A 10,526-nucleotide genomic window follows, 5' to 3' on the forward strand; every position below is an offset into this window, starting at 1 on the left:
TAAAAAAAAAATATTAAAAAAAAAAAAAAGAGAAGTTTGGGTAAAGCAATAGACTTGAGGAGAGGGGAGAAAAGAATTGGTGTCCTGTTTTTCCAGGAAAGGTAAGGGAAATAGAGAAACTCAGTAACACACCTCCTCTGATCCAGGAATCTTCAGATGGGATTCTGAGCAAATTCTTGATCCAACCTTAATTGTTTCCTCCTCATCCTTCAACTTGCCAAGAGGAAGTGAATATGAAAAATGAGTACTGCTTTTTCTGAACTCCTTGAAAATTAAGAAACACATATAGATAAATCCTTGGACAAAAGGAATAAAAATCCTAATACACACACAGAAGAAACTACAAGAAACATAAAAACTCAGATCTATAGAAAATAAATGTGAAAACCTACAAAAAATGAACTATAAAACCTATAAAACCTAAAAATATTAATTATCAGAATTAAATTATCAGAATTTATCTGATAATAAATTATCAGAATTAAAAAATATAAACTATCAGAATGAATCCAAGAAGTGAATATTTTGAACCAAAGGTATTAGAAAAGAAATGAAAAACCCTACCTCTAAACAAGGCGGCCTCAGGACCAAAAGATTCTTGGCCAAGTTTCACCTAATCTTTAACAAATACTTTCAATGACTTCTTATTTAAACAATTCTAAGCTGTAGAAAAAGATGAAAAGCTCCCCAATTCATTCTATGAAACAAGTATTGCTTTCTAAAAACATTTTATTCAAGTATAAAATACATACAGAAAAGTGTACATATAAGTGTAAAGTAGATGAATTTCCATGACCTAAACAATCCAACATAATGAGGCACCTAGACAAAGACACAAAATATTACCAGCACTGCAGAAGCCCCTCAAACTCTCTTTCAGACACTGTCTCCTTCTCTACTTATCTCTCACTGAAGATAACGACTTTCCTGTCTTCTAACAGTTAACAGATTAGTTTTGCCTGTTTCTGCACTCTATAAAAAGGCAAAGTATTCTTTTATATCTGTCTTTTTAAAAGGCTCAATATAATGTTTCTGAGATTCATCCATACATTGCATGTGCTTATAAACTGTTCATTCTTGTTGCTGTATAATATTCCACTGTATGAATACAAAAGTGTATTTATCCATTCTATAGTAGATGGACTTTTAGGTAGTTTCTGGTTTGAAGCTATTGCTAATAATGTTGCTATAAACATTCTAGAAAGTATCTTTTGATGACCATATGTATGCATTTTATTGGGTGCTTGCCCAGAAGCAGAATTACTAGATATTATATGTTCACTTTAGTAGATTCAGCCAAATGGTTTTCCAACACATTTGAATAAATTTGCATTCTCACCAGCAGTGGGTGAGTCTTCTGATGAGTCCCACATTTTGTCAACTTGCATAATTTTTTTATACCTAATAAAAACAGAACACTGAAGAAACCTATAGACTAATCTCACTTATGAATATGCATGCTGATGTTCTAAATAAAATATTGATGACTGGAATTTATTTAAAAAAAAAAAAAGAATAACACATTATGACCAAGTAGGTTTGATTCCAAGGAGACATGAGTGTCTTAACATCAGCAGCTCCAACATAATCTAAGTAGTCAACAGATGAAAGGAGACTAACACACAACCACATCAAAAAAGGCTGAAAAGGCATTTGGCAAAATTCAGTAGCTTTTTCTAATAAAATCTCTTGGTAAAACAAGAATTTATTTAAATAAGATTATTTACCAAATAGCAACATGAATATTCAAAATAGCTAATAAACTATTTCAATTAAAATCCATAACAGAGATGCCTGCTATCACCATTATCATTCAACACTAAAATAGTTTCTTTTTTTTTAACTTGTTTATTTATTTACATATTTAGAGAGAGAGAGAGAGAGAGAGAGAGCACAGCAGGGGAGGGGCAGAGAGAGAAGGAGACACAGAATCTAAAAGAGGATCCAGGCTCTGAGCTGTCAGTACAGAACATGATGCGGGGCTCGAACCCACGAACCGTGAGATCATGACCTGAGCCGAAGCCTGACGCTTAACTGACTGAGCCACCCAGGCGCCCCTAAAATAGAGTTTCTAGACACTAAAGATTCTAGAGAAATAAAAGAGTATTTCAAATATTGGGAAAAAATTATTTTTGTGATTTTGTGTGTCATCGTATTTGTGAGTGTCATCATTATCTTTCTAAAAATCCCAAGACTAGTGAAACCTCCTGGAATTAATGAGAAAATTTAGTAAGTATATATAATAAATTTGTTGTATATAAGGTTTAGGCACACAGAAAAAATAGGCTCTTTATTTATAATAAGCCATTAGAAATGAAAACGTGGAAAAAATCCATTCTTATTAATGACCAAAAAACTAAGGAACAAGACTACATTTAATTAAAAAAAAGACACAGGACTTAAGAAAACTCTTAAATCTTAACCATACTAATGACATAGACAAGATCTGAGAAAACAGAAAATGATATAATTTTGTTAGTTCTTAGAAGACAATATATGTCAAATTTCCCTAAATTAATTTTTAAATTGAATGCAATTTTAACCCCTAATTGGATAAAATGATCACAAACTTGAAATGCCTGAAAATAGTCAAGAATAGTAAAAAGAACAGTACGCAGGACCTGGGGGGTTGGGGGGTACTCGGCCTGCCAATTTTATAAAGCCACTGTATGTACATAAAGCCATTGTAATTAAATCCATAGGAGATGGCCACATATAAAGAGTACTATATGTGAAACAGTACAGTATATTGAGAAATCTCATTATATATGAAAACTAAATATATGACAAAGTTGATATTTCATTTCATTGGAAAAGGATAATTTAATAAAAAGTGCTGGAACAACTTGCGACCCACGAGGAAGAAAGTAAAGTTGGATCCACAGCTTAGATTCTATACAAAACCAAATTCCAAATGGAGTAAAAACAATGTGAAAAAAACACTAACAACAAAAATCAATTGCAGACGCCATTCTAGGAGACTACACATGACACCCAGGGGTGAAGGCCTTAATCAATACAGAATACTTCGAAATTTTTGTATATTTACCAATGTTCATATTTTGTAAAACAATACTTGAGTATATACTAATATAAAGTTTTTAATGGGAAAATGTATTATAAATATGGTAAACAAATGACAGATTTGGAGAAAATGTGCACATAATATGATGCATTTACATATACTAATTGAAAGAGTGCTTACATTGTTTTAAAAGACAGTGCCCATATGGGCAAAATGTTAATAATAAAAAACAAGTAAATGAAAAAATGAAACAAAAATCAGTAAAAATTTTAAATGTGAGTTAAAAAATACAAATATGCAATTCACCTTAAGAGGGAAATCCAAATGGCTAAGTTTTCGATGGAAAAAGTACTTAATAATACTAGTGGTCAATAGACAACTTATAAGTGAGTTAGAAAAACTATATGCAACCAAAAGTAGGAAGGCTTACCATGTGTAATATACAAAAACCTCCTACAAACTAGTTAAATAAAAAGGCAAACACAATAGAAACATGGACACACATGTAAAGATATAAATAAAAACATGAATATTTGTGGTAGGCAGAATTCTAAGATGGCCCCCATGATCTTCCACCCTGGTGTTACTCCCATAATAACGGTACATTTATAGAGCAAAAGGAGTTTGCAGACATAATTAAGGTTACTAACCAGTAGACCTTAACATACAGAAGGCACATGAGTCCTTTAAAAGAGTTTTCTCTGGCTGGCAGCAGCAGAGAAAGTCAAGCATGAGAAGGATCTTGATGAATTCTTGCTAACTTGGAAGATGGGAGGGGTCCCGTACAAGGACTGGAGAGTAACCTCTAAAAGCTGAGATCAACCAACCTCTGGTTGACAGCCTGCAAGAAAACAGGGCCCTCTAGCCTATAACTTGTCCTACAATTTTAAGGATTCAAATTCTGCCAACAACATGAATGAGCTTGGAAGTCAATTCTTCCCCAGATCCGTCGGTTAAGAGGCCAGCCTGGCACACACCGTCATTTCAGCCTTATCGGACACTAAACAGAGAGCCAGTCAAGTCTGCTTGAAGTTCTAACCCATGTAACTGTGAGATAATAAACAGCTATTATTTTAAGCTGCTAAATTTGTGCTAATCTGTTGTACAGCAATAGAAAATACAAAAGGTAATTTAATTGTGAGTGAAATCCAAATAACCAAAGAACATATGAAAATTATGCAGATTTACAATAATCAAGTAAAATGCAAATAAATAATACTGAGAAATCACTATACTCACCACCAGTCTTTTTTTTCCCTACTTTTAAAAAATGCTACAACTATTGCTAGTGGGAATGAAGGGTATGGGTACTTTTTATACCGTACATTTACTGATGAAAATATAAATTGCTCCAGCCTTTTGGGAAACAATCTGTCAATAGTTATTAAAAAATTTTAAATCTATGTATCTGTCAACCAGTGATCCTACTGCAGGGAATCTACTCCACAGAAGTGACACTCTCAGGGACGTGAGTATGTGCACAGGCGCAGTTACCATAATAGTGAAAATCTGGTAGTAAAGTAAATGTCCATTGATCAGAGAAGAAGTTTAAGTCATCATCATCATCATAGAGCGTTACACAGCATTAAAAGGAATGAAATAATAGCTAGAAGATAGATTTGCAGGGATCTCCATCATATATTTTTGGATGAGAAAAGATGCAGAGGGTATGTGTTATCCCACTTATTTAAAGCAAATAGACCCACCAAAAATCTCTTATTTATACGAGTGTGTGTGTATTAAGGAATTTAAAAGAAATCTATGCATGGACTTGTAAGGTGCTCAAAATGTACATTAAATTTTAGGAGTTGCAGAGAACATGTAGAGTAAAACAAAACTCTGTATGTAGTATTTGTGTACACATATTTGTATGAACAAGAATAGGGATACATATATCAGGCCGTTACAAGGTGAGGTGGGAGTGAAATGGTACGGTGGGATAGGAGTTCTGCCATTATGTCTCTTCATTACTTCATGTGTTGCCTTTTTTTTTTTTAAAGTAATCTCTACAGCCATCATAAGCATGCTTGAACTCATGACCTTGAGATCAAGAGTTGTATGCTCTTCCAACTGACCCAGCCAGCTGCCCCTTGTGTTTCTCTTTTAATTAATTGCATTAATTTAAATTGTATCCTTGTTTACACCTGAGAAACACCCATCTCCTTTCCTGTTTATTTTTTTCCTTTAGCACTTCTCACCAATATTTTTTACCTATATTATTTGTTCCCCCCAACTGGAATGTAAGGTGTATCAGGTAAAGGATTTTGTCTGTCTACTGCTGAATGCCAGCACCTCAAACTGTCTGACACATAGCAGGCACTCAAATTTTGAGGAAAGTACTATTTTATGAGTAACTTCTTCTTTAGGGTTACTCTTGATGTTCATTTTAACCTCATTTCTCCTAAAAATCGGATATTCTAGAAGTTATCAGGAGTGTGACAGAAGTACATGGACAAGAAGTCTGAGGTCAGGGAGTGAATTATTTGTTGGGTGCTTATTATTACTGCCCAACATTTTATCAGGTGTTTTGTATCTATTTTCTCAAATCAATCCATCAGGCAGGCATATAATCCCCTTTTCATAGATGAGAAACCAATTCATAAGAGTTAGCTCGACTGAAGTTTCACCGACAATAAATGTCCTGTGTCCAGGCCAAAATCCTGTTCTTTCTTTGTGCTGGGTTGATCGTAAAAGAATCCTCTTTTAATAATTTAAAGAGCTAATAATCCTTACATAATATGTAGGTTTACCATTATTTTGAGATATAATTGAATATTTCATACTCAACTTTATTTATAATAAGCCTTGAGAAATGGAAATGGGGAAAATTTCAATTCGCTCTTTTGATGATGCTCTTACAAGTCATTTGATTGTTAAAATGTAAATAGTCTGTCTCTAACTTGTTGACTATTTTGCTCCTGAAGCAATTAAGCTCTTCAACTCAAGGCCGCAAGCCACCTGGGCCCTGTGGAGTGGTGGCAGCAATGCAAGGCAACACAGAGCTTGTCCTGGGAGAGATAATAAACCTTTAGATAATTACCATCAAATCTTCTAGACAAAAAGCAGCCCTCAAAACATCCCGAGGGATTTGTGCTAGATTCTTCAAATCCAAGGCAAGCTCCCCAGAGGAATGCCTTCCTTGATAATCTTCTACTGGGAGGTGCTTCTTACTTCTTTGGGGAAAAAATAGCCAGTTAGCAATAGCTGGACCGTCTGAGGGTTGCAAGGAAAGGGTGGTGGATCTGGCCTGGCCCCAGGACAGTCCTGGCAGGTTTAAGTTCCAGACTGGAGGAGCTGCCCCACAGGGGATCAAAGGCCAGTGGGTTGGTGCTGGAGAGGTTAGGGAAAGAAGACGGCACCTTTAACAGTGTGCAGACAGATCACCTTGTCCCCGTCCCGCCCCCCGCCCCCCTCTATGCTTTGCTCAATTCCCACGCAGGCAGGACTGGAAGTGTGCAGAAGGAAGGCGGTGCCTTGGGCATTCTGCTGCCACCTTCCAGGTGAGATCCACATTCCTCCTCAATTAGGGTGCAGAGCTCAATTTTAGGATAAGCTTCATAGACCTAAATACATAGGAGATTGGCTAGGAACCAGCAGGGATGTTTGTTTGTTTGTTTGTTTTGTTTTGATTTATTTTTGTCTTTCAAGATCTGAATAGATTTAGAGTTTTGAAAATGTGCCTTCTGATTTCTCAACCCACAGACAGTCTTTGAGTACTTTTTATATGGGAAGGCACCAGGAGGGGAGCTAAGCAGAATATAAGAAAAACGAATGAGCTTATACAGACTGAAGGAAACAAGTAATCATTTAACTGTTTTAGTTAGGTGACACTGAGGAACACATAGTATGTAAAATGTGAGTTGAGGATGGGGTAGAAACAAGGCATTCATAATAAAATTCATCACTACCTGCTCCCCATGCCACACACACACAAAAAAAATCTAAGATTTTGAAAGACAGCATATAAGATTAATTTATCACATCTTCCTTGCTAATTTTTGTAATTCCAAAATAACTTTTAAAAATCATACAAAATAAAATTTGTGTTTTTCTGCAGAGGCAAGCTGTACATAACTTGCATATAACAAGGACACAAAACTGCACAGATGTCTAACCTTCAATTTCAAAAGTAGAATCATTTCTGCCTCCAGAAAGCAATGATGTTGCTAAAGAAGAAAAAAAAAAGTCTGCTTGCAGGGTTTATTTTTTCTTAATTGGAATCATTAGATGTGTATTCCCAAGGATAGTAGGATATGAGAACTAGAGGAGTTTATTGTCTTGCTTGTTTAAAAGGCTGACCAAAATGAATAAAAGAAACCTGAATGTTTTAGAGTTGGGAGAAAGCCTGATTTCTTCTGACCCTGAGATCTACAAGGAAACTGAACAGGTACTGTTTCAACTGGAAAACAAAGTTTCCATTTAAATGACCTAAGTGGTATTTCAGCTGAATGGGCATACTTTCAAAACTCCTAATGGCAATTGGCAAAATCTAACCTTAATGTTGTTAGCTGAGGGGACATTGCTAATTAACATTATTTACGTGGTATTCACAATCATTTTAACATGTATCAAATACACATGGGTCCATGTTTATCTGCAAACTATATACAAACATGCTGTTTTTCCAGGCAGCCAAAATTCAGAGACATATACCACTTGTCTACATAGCAATGAGTTCCCTCGGGGGAGGGAAGGGGGAAGAAGGGGGGTATCAGGACTTTAATCATTAATGACTGTCAAAGATGTGAAACCATTGAATTCCTCTTTTCCTAAAATACACAATGAATAAAATTATTCCACCAACAGGCTATTCTGAAATATATGGACTCAAAAGTCTGTAGAAAAATAGCAAATATATATTTGAAAATGTTTTTAAAAGCATAATCAAAATCATTCAAAACTCATCCTATAAAAATAACTCTCCGATCTTCTCATGAGATTGTCATTTGGCTTCCTGAGAACATTTCTTACATTTCTGGTCTTCATCCTGACATATGCAAATGGCACAATATACTTGGGCCAACGTTAATATGGCTTCCTAAAATATAATAAAAGCTAAGCTCTCTGACACTTTAGCATGGAGCTCTAGGATACCTTAGATGTACTTCCTAAAAATCTTTCATTTAGGTCACAGGAGGCAATGACAAGCCAGAATTGGAACCATTCACTTTTAAAGGTCAAAAGATCTCAGAGGTCATTGTTCCAGGCCATTTAAAGAAAAAAGGAAGCCAGTGGGTGGTGGGTCCAGATCGCAGGGCTGGTGGCTTCTCCTTCTTTTCTTTCCTTTTCCGCCATACTCTTCACCCAAGTTAGCCAGCCCCAGAGTAAACTTTCTGATGAGATTTCTTTTGCTCTAAGTTAAGTTCATCTTATTAATGAAAAATTACTGCTTTGGTCCACTTCACTCAGGAAGTAGCTAGATGTCAGTGTACTTTAACATTTCAGTACATCTTATACAAGTCACAAACTCCTTTGTTTTTACAACTCATGCTTAACATAAAATTTTTGTTTTCCATGCAGTTTTTAATTAAAGAAAGTTCTTCAGTTTGGGAAATTACATTTGTAAATGATGGGTTTCCCTTACCATTACCCTTAACTTGGTGATGTTTTATATGAGGTAACTCAAAAATATCTTTGGTGTGAGGTTAGAGATTGGGAACCTGGTATATATACTGCATCTCGTGAGAGTACAGAAAACACTGGCACATGAATTAGCAATACTAATTCTAGTGCTCCAAGTGCTATTTAACAGATGTTTTACTGTGGGTTCTCCTTTACATTACTGGATTAATTATATCTTTAAAGAGGTACACAGGGAAAGTCAATGCAGAGTTAGCATCTGGACCAGCCTGAAATATAAGGTGAATGGCTAAATCAAGGACAAGAGAATTTTCTACAAAATAGGCCCTTCCTGTTAGCAAGATATTGTAGATTTTGTTCAAATAAATCCTTCTTCAAGTCTGACTAAAACCACCATCACCCTTTGTTTAATTAAACCACTAGGATGGAGAAAGGACTTAGGGTCATAGGATCTAAGTGAAATTTAAAGTGAGTCATTTTGTGGTTGGTGAACTTTGAATTCTGTTTGGTTTTGAAACTATACGAAATATACTAAATTAAAATTTGTGTTCCAGAAGAAATAGATTCCAATTCTTAGAGGTGCATGTCAGGGATTCCCCATAAAATTGGAGTGTCCCAATCACTGTAAGCAGCAGGTGTTAATTAATCAGTAACAAGTTGAGAGGCACTTCATAGCTACAGTGTTTGGGTTACAGGGTGCTGCCAGATTCCTAGGTGTTCCTGGTGACTATCTTAAGTGCCAGAACTCTGGGACCCCTCAAAGCCTTGGCGGTAGTCTTGGGAAACCCAATGCAGGTCAGAAGAGCACTCCGGGGGTACCCCAGAGGGTCCATCAATCCATGAAAAAACTTTTAGCGTCTTCCTAACCTTTTGAACTAGATTACTCAAAAATTACTCCAGCAATGTCTCAGTTCTCATTAAAAGGGACAAAAGGGGTATTTCTGACATTACTGAAAAACGTGTACATGCTAAAGGATATAAACTCATGACTACAGCAGCATACAAAAACATTGAAGAATGGCAGATAGTTTCAAGGACACTTTCAGATTCCATGTAGCATTTTGGCTTCAGATTGGAACAGAGACTCTGTGAGCTGTGGGCTCAGAGAGCTCTTGAAAACTAATGTTGATCTGACAAAGCAATGGGAAGGCTTGTCTGTCTGTTAAGTAGCCACACAAAAAAATAAAACTAAAAACACATTAAATTTATATATGTGTGTATAATTTTTAAAAAATAACACTAAACACTTGAAAAATATACATGTGTCTCTGAAAGTATCACTGAACCAATCTTATTGGGTGTTTTAGTTTTACTGGCTTTCCAAAGGTTCAAACTCTATAATGATAAATTTCTCTACCTTTCTCACAATCAGTTATTAAGATTGGTTTGTTACTTTGGACTCACATCTACTTTGTCTAACGCCCTTCATTTTTCAGCACGCCTCTCCTACCCACCCCCCCACTGAAAAAAAATCGAGTTGTATGAAAGCATTTTATAATAAACTGCAAATCCACTAGATTCCAAAATATTTCAATTCATGAGACACCTATAGCACATTATCTATATTTGTACACTTTATTTAAAAACAAATAATACACTTAGAGCCACCAAATAAAGATATCTTAATTAGCTTATCCATACCCTGAATTTACAAAAGAAACTTCTCGCACCACAAAAATTAGCATTTGGATTAATTTACATTAATTGATATTATAACTAAATTTAAAAATACCTGAAGATCAAACAATCTGGTCTAGGGCTCACCAGTTGGAGGTGGGGGTGGGGTGGAGAAAAGTAGTTAGTACGAATCTAAACTGATGGTGCCCTGGAGTCAGCTCTAGTAAACTGAAGTTGAGAAGGACGTAAAGTAACCAGCAGATTTCAGGATTACAAAGAAGTGGTTCCTTTTAAAAACAGATAT

This window comes from Hyaena hyaena, unplaced genomic scaffold (genome assembly GCF_003009895.1).
Source record: "Hyaena hyaena isolate Hyena2069 unplaced genomic scaffold, ASM300989v1 scaffold_607, whole genome shotgun sequence".
Taxonomy (NCBI): Eukaryota; Metazoa; Chordata; class Mammalia; order Carnivora; family Hyaenidae; genus Hyaena; species Hyaena hyaena.